Genomic DNA, 6,968 nt, shown 5'->3' on the forward strand with positions numbered 1-6,968 from the left:
CTTAGGCAGGAAGGACTTCTACTGCTTTATAAAAACTTTAAAAATTGCCAGTGGATGCATATTCTGTGCCCAAGGATATTTTAGACCAACTAGACTTTCCAGAAGGGCTGAGCTGTGAACGGTTGGAGGTTAGAGCCTCTGATGAAAAAAACCTAAACATAATAATAAAATAGATACCTTCATTCATTTGCAAGCATTTATGAAGTGCCAAGACTCAAATTTGCCAGGATGCTGTCCTGCCTCCCCAGGGGCTCACAGCATAGTAGGAAGACAACACATGAAGAGTTGTGGTGTGAGGCAAAGAAGGAATGTGTTGGGAAGACCACCAGGAGGGGGCTACGGAAGACTTGCACCCATTAACCAGCACAGAAACTGCTAGAACACGTGCCTTGATCATTTGCTTGTGCAGCAGCCCTGCTAGAAATAAATCCCACAGCCAACTTCACTTACCTTAAGACTCTAGAAATTCTCCACTCAAGCTTTGCCAGGATTGATCCAATTGGTTACTCTGTTTCCCTAATACCAACACAAAGCGTGAAAACTGGGTATCAGCCCTTAATTTACATTTTTCACCATCAAGGTACTGGACTTGGTATTGGATTCATATCGATATAGATACACACAGCATGAGACACACTGAGGTTTCCCTTCCAGTCAGAGCAACCATGAGAGATGGGGGCAGATGATGAGCTGAAGAGTCAAAGGTAGTTTCTTCGCTTTGAAGGAGCCAGGGGTTGGTGAGGTGGGGAGTCCTTTTTTTCTTCTTCTTTCCTTATTTTAAGGTGGAGCCCCGTGATGAGACCAGTGCCTTAATAAGGACAGGAAGAGACCATGCCACATGAGGGCACAGCAAGAAGGTTACTGCCCGCGAGCTGGCAAAAGGGCCCTCACCAAACACTGAAGTTGCTGGCGCCCTAACCTTGGACTTCCCAGCCACCAGAACTGTGAGAAATGTCTGGTTTTGAGCCACCCAGCCTATGGTGTTTTAAAACAGAAGCCTGTGGGGGCCCCTGGGTGGCTCAGTCAGTTAAGCATCCGACTCGGTTTCCGCTCAGGTCATGATCTCACCTGTCGTGGGACCGAGCCCCACATTGGGCTCTGTGCTCGGCTCAGAGTCTGCTTCAGATTCTCTGTCCCTCTCCCTCCTCTCTCAAATAAATAAATTTTAAAAAAATAAAATAAATAAAAATAAAAATAGAAGCCTGTAGAAGGGGTAGGAAATTTCCCCAGATAAGAGGGTCTGATAGGTAAGGAGCTTGGAAAGTGGGCATCTTCCGTAGTCATGCCTGTTTGTAGTACCCCATCGAGTCAGTAAGCCTCTACCTTTGCTGGCCCTTGAGAGCTGAGTTTCTTTGAGTGAAACAGACTTGCGGGGTCAAAAAACTTGGTCCCTTGTGAGAATAGATCAGAACTGAACTCCCTCAGGGGACAGCGCTGGCCTAGCTTGGACACATAGTGGTAGGAGGGGGAGGACAGGCAGTGCCTCCGGTGGAAGAGAGAAAACATATCCCAGGACTCCTGCCTGAAGGTGCCCCCTTGCCCTCCCGCCTCCCCCGCCCCCCCGCCCTGTAACCAACAGCACTCCATTTACAACAAAATATGAATCAAGAAAGAGTGTTGGGCACACATGGTAATGAAAATCCATGATTCAACTGTGCGTTCATAATTATTTCATAAATAAATGGCTTCTGGAGAGCTGCATCTGTCTCTCGCCACCGAGAGAATGTCTTTCATTAAAGTACCCGGGACTGCACGGAGCTGGCCTGAGAGCCCCACTCGTGGCCTCCTCCTTCTCTCCATCACTGTCCACCAATAGGTTTTTGTGGTTCAGAAAGAGCTGCAAGCCCCACACTTCTCCACAAGACTGATGGCTCGTCAATAACATTAGCCAGCATTATGGGCCGCATCGGGGTAGAGCAGAATCAATACGGCCAAGTAAAAAGTCTAATAAGTTGACATGGCCATCCTCAGCAGGGCTCACATTACAAGAAATGAGTTTTCTTAAGGAATCAGTGTCAGGGTTGCTTAGGTGCTGCACACCCAGATGTCCTGACGAAGATTTATAGCTTTGTGTTTACTTGGTGGAGCATGGTCGGTGGGGAAAAACGAAATGGTAACTGGGGTTAACTAGAGAAGAAATCGGGGACTTGGGCCATACTGCTGGCAGTGATGCGGTCCGTGGCTGGGGGAGTCTTCGTGTGACGGCAACCCCCATGAGCGGGCTGCTCCCCGTCCTGTCTCCCAGGGTGGGGTCCTGCTAAATGATGGGTGGGAAGTACTTCGAGGGGCCCCTGGCACCGGGCACGGCCACAGTCACCTCAGGGTGCCTTCACTGATGCCCCCCCTCCTGTCCTCTCACCCCGGGTCACCCACAGCCAGAGCTGAGGGGAAGATGCTGCCCACATTTCACTTTTATGAAAGGATATGCTCATCTTTTCTCATTTGGCTGGTCATCGGAGGGAATCCCTGTTCAATCGGGTCAGGTGACAGCATTATCCGGGGCCTTCACATAGGCTCAGCCGCTGTTGCAAGAAGCTTGCAGAGCCAGGTTCCTCCACAGATGTGCCATCGTCTTCTTAAGGGGACAGCCCAACGGTACAAAGCCGTGGAGAGAGTTCCAGTAGTCACGGGAGCGCACTCACCCAATTAATCTTACCTTTCATGAGCTCACACAGGCCTTTCCACCTCAGGTCCACAAGCACGGACCAAGGGCCAAGTGAACAGATGGGTAATTCAAGGGAATAAGAAATGGTCTCTGTTCCCCAAATTGCTGGGGGAGTAAAGGGAAGACACAGGCTAGTGCAAAAAAAAAAGAAAGAAAGAAAGAAAGAAAGAAAGAAAGAAAGAAAGAAAGAAAGAAAGAAAGAAAGAAAGAAAAGAAAGGCTATGATATGAGACAGGCTGAGATACAGCCTCATTCATTCATTCATATACAAACCAAATGTGCTGAGGACCTACTATGTGCTTGGTGCTGTTTGAGGTGCAGGACCACAGCAGTGACTAAAACAGACAACGTGCCTGCTCTGAGGGAGCTTCCATCCCTGTGGGAGCAGCAGATAATGAGCAGTTCCACAAGGGAACACATCGTTTCAGGAAAATGCTATAAAGAAAAGTAAGACGGGGGACAGAGGTAGTGTTGGATACGGATGGGAAGCTGCTGCCTCAAAGGGGGGTGGTCGGTGAGTGCCTCACTGAGGAGGCACATGTGAGCAAAAACATGAAAGTAGGCAGAGAAGACAAAGCGCAAAGGTCTTGAGACAGGTGTGTTCTTGGTGTGTTCAAGGAAGAGCCCGGAGGCGTGTGGCCGGGCCCGAGGCAAGGAGAGGGGGCCAGAGGCCAGGGCCTGTAGTGTCTCGTGAGAAGGAAAGACTGTGGATTTCTTTCTGCATATGGCAGGACGCTGTTAGAGGGATTTGAGTGGGGACTGACATACACAAATTTTCATTTTATCAAGTTCCCTCTGGCTGCTTTGTGAGAATAGTCTGCGAGAATGAATTCAGGGAGACAAGTTGGACTGAGGAGCAGAAAAAATGATAAGAAATAGGATCATGGAAATATCTGAAGGAAGAGCCAAAGATTTGTTTATGGAGTGGATGAGGGATGTGAAAGAGCTACATCAAGGATGATGAGGCCAGTGTTTTTAGCCTGAGCAACTGACCAAAGCTGGTTTCTTTTCCTCCAACGGGAAGCAGGTTTGAGCAGGTGAAATCAAGAGATCGTTCGGTGCACGTTGAGTTTGAGGTGCCTATTAGCATCCAAGCAAAGATTAGAGAGGGTGACTGTGGAGTCAAGCCTGGGGCTTGGCAAGACCTGCAGAAATAAATTTGAAGCCACCTCATACTGAAGCTATTAATGTCCTAATTCTGGATGGGATCCCTGAGGGAGAGAGTGTAGAGAGAGCGGAGAAGAATGGCACCAAGGACTCCAGCATCCAGACGACAGAAGGGTATGGAGGGTCTGGCAGAGAAGACTGAGGAGCATGGCCAATGTGGTCATGAAGGCTTGAACGAAGTGTTGTGAGATCATTCAGGAGGGCAGTTAATTCTACCTGGAGGTAGTTGGAGTGGAATATAAACCTTGAAGGATGAGACAATTGCAACAGTTGGGTGAGTTGGGTGGGGGTGGGAGGAGAAAATGTTGTCAGGACAGGAGGGTGGAGGGTCAGGTCAGGGAGAACACCAGGAAGAGACTGTGAGGAAAAGGGCAGGATGTCCAGATAGGCTGGTATGTGGAATTCACGGGAAGTGAAGAGGAGAGCCCAGAATAGCAGTTTGGAGAGATCCCGGGTGAACATGAATGACTATATGTGATGGAGAAGTGATGGCAAGTGATGCCCAAACCATGTCAGCAGCCATCAGAAAACAGAGAAACCATATACCCCCGTCTACTTGAGGGTATCCATGAGCAACCTGAGCTAACACTGGGGTGAATATCGCCCACCCTCACCCCTGCCTTCCCCACCATTTAACGGTAACCATTATGGCAGATGTTTCTGGGACTCCTACAAGTCTAAGCTCTTGAACACAGAAGGAAAAATTAAATTTCCAATTCATGGAATGATTCATATTTCTCTATTTGTGCACATTCCCTTCAACAAAACTGAGCTAAAGCCTCTTAAAAAAAAAGAACCCTGTGCATTTGCCTGATGATTCACCTCATGAAACAAATACTAACACTTTGTTTTTACTTTCCCTGAAATATCTACATTGATTTTGTTGTACATTCATCTTATGTTGTATTTTGAAGACCCAGTGATTGTCAGTTCTGCAATAGCTTTGGCCAAAAGCAATAATGTTCTGACCCATGAGAAGACCTTGTTGTGTCCTTTGGGGGAAACAAAGGCTTATGGAACAAAGTCCCCAGGGGACTTAAAATCCATCAGGGGAGAAAACACATGAAATAAGGTGCAATCGATGCTCTAGAAAGAAGAGCCTCAGAGTAGGGAGAGATCACAGACCAGGGGGATGGGAAAGGCAAAGAACTCCAAAGAGCCAGCATTTGGAAAGCAGGAGTGAATGATGGAAATAATAATAACACCATTTGTTGAGAGTTCATTCAGGTCAGGAATTGTGGTAAGTACTTTACAGGAAAAAAAAATGTAAATCCTCCAACTACTCTGAAGTAACTACTATTTGCATTTACCTTCATTTTAGAGAAGCAGAACAGAAGGTTAAGTTCTTGCCTATAGATGGGTGGTCATAATAGGGGGAGTCAGGTTTCTACTGCACGTGCTTCTGCCCCCCAAACCCAAATCATTTGCCCTCCAGCTTCCCATAGAACTGGATGGAGTCAGGGCACATGGGGATGCAGGGAAAGAACAAACAACTTGGAAGGACCTTCGGGGCTGGAGGGCCTTGGGCATTGGCTCTTTCTTAAACCATGAGGTGGAACCATGACCACTCTCCACCACACTGGTGTGGAGTAGGGACTATAAATAAGCCCAAGGCAGAACTTTAATAGGCTGAAAACGTCCAGAACCCCCCAACCAGGACTGTCCCTGACCCATACAGAGCCTTTGTGTGAAAGACGAAGACACATTCTCCCCTCCTCAAGACTATTTCCATCAGTCAAAATTCTTCAGACAACTCTAATTCGGTTAGAAAGAGACCCTTGAATGCCAAGTACCGGAGAATTGTGGTGATGAATATGCACCTCCATGATGCCCACGAGGGGAATGGCGCCTCCTAGAGCACCCTCGTGCAGAGCGCAGCATTCGACATCTGGTAAAATTTGCAAAAAGTACAAGATTTTTATGATCAGTTAAGCTAATCTCTTTGTCCACCCTGACTTCACTCCCCCTTGCCTCTGGGGTAGTGTTGGAATAGACGTGAGCACTGGGGGGTTGGGCTAATGGGGAGTTGAGCTGCAGATGCGTTAGTCTGGGTGAAACAACATGATGTATGTATGTGGTTCTCAGTCACTGCCATGGCCGCTGAGGTTACTCCTGGCTTTCCTGGGATAGAAATGGCTTCCAGGAATATTCCTCCTACCCACTCTGCCCACTCACCTGGTGTCCTGAGGCAAAGAGGCAGGGCCAGAGGTGTATTAAGGCATGAACATGTCCCAGAATGCTGAGTACCAGGAGTATGTGGGTAAAAGGAGAAGCAAGTTTTTAAATACACAGAGGCAGAAGCCAGCATGTGGAAAATCTTCCACATCTTACAGCTAAGGAAAATGAGCCCTGACTTCGTGGCTCTTCACCCCATTGTGAAATGGTTTTCCTAAGATCCATCTTGGCACTCTCTGGAATCCTGTGTCTGAAAATTTTGAGTGAGTTAAAGTTTTGTTTTTTGGGATTGAAGCAACTATTCATTGGCCTGGAATCAGTGCGAGACCAAGGAGGACGGCCAGTATGAGGCGTCTTTGATCCAATAAACATTCACAGATATCCTCCATGTGCAAAGCCACTCGTCTCCTGAGAAAAGGCCATAGGCAACTTCAATAAAATAAGAATAAGAGAAAAAAACATCTTGCAGCTAATATATGAAATAGACTTTATATGAGATTTCCTCAATTTGGCGATAATCCTAAAAATGAACATGATCTTAAGTGAATTTTGAATCTGAAGGAAACTTTTAGAAGGTATTGGCTTTTCCCTCATATGAATAATGCTACAACATACATCTTGGCTCATGTGATTATTATTTAACATTGTAGAAACTTTAACCAATAAGAAAGATATGGGGGGGCGCCTGGGTGACTCAGTCATTAAGTGTCTGCCTTTGGCTCAGGTCATGATCCCAGGGTCCTGGGATCGAGCCCTGAGTTGGGCTCCCTGCTTAGCAGGAAACCTGCTTCTCCCTCTCCCACTCCCCCTGCTTGTGTTCCCCTCTCTCACTGTCTCTCTCTCTGTGAAATAAATAAATAAAACCTTAAAAAGAAAGAAAGATATGGAACAGAATAAGAAGTATAATTATTAAAAAAAAAGAGGAGCGCCTGGGTAGCTCAGTTGGCTAAGCGTGCAACTC

The sequence above is a fragment of the Halichoerus grypus genome, chromosome 14, assembly GCF_964656455.1.
Source record: "Halichoerus grypus chromosome 14, mHalGry1.hap1.1, whole genome shotgun sequence".
NCBI classification, from domain to species: Eukaryota; Metazoa; Chordata; class Mammalia; order Carnivora; family Phocidae; genus Halichoerus; species Halichoerus grypus.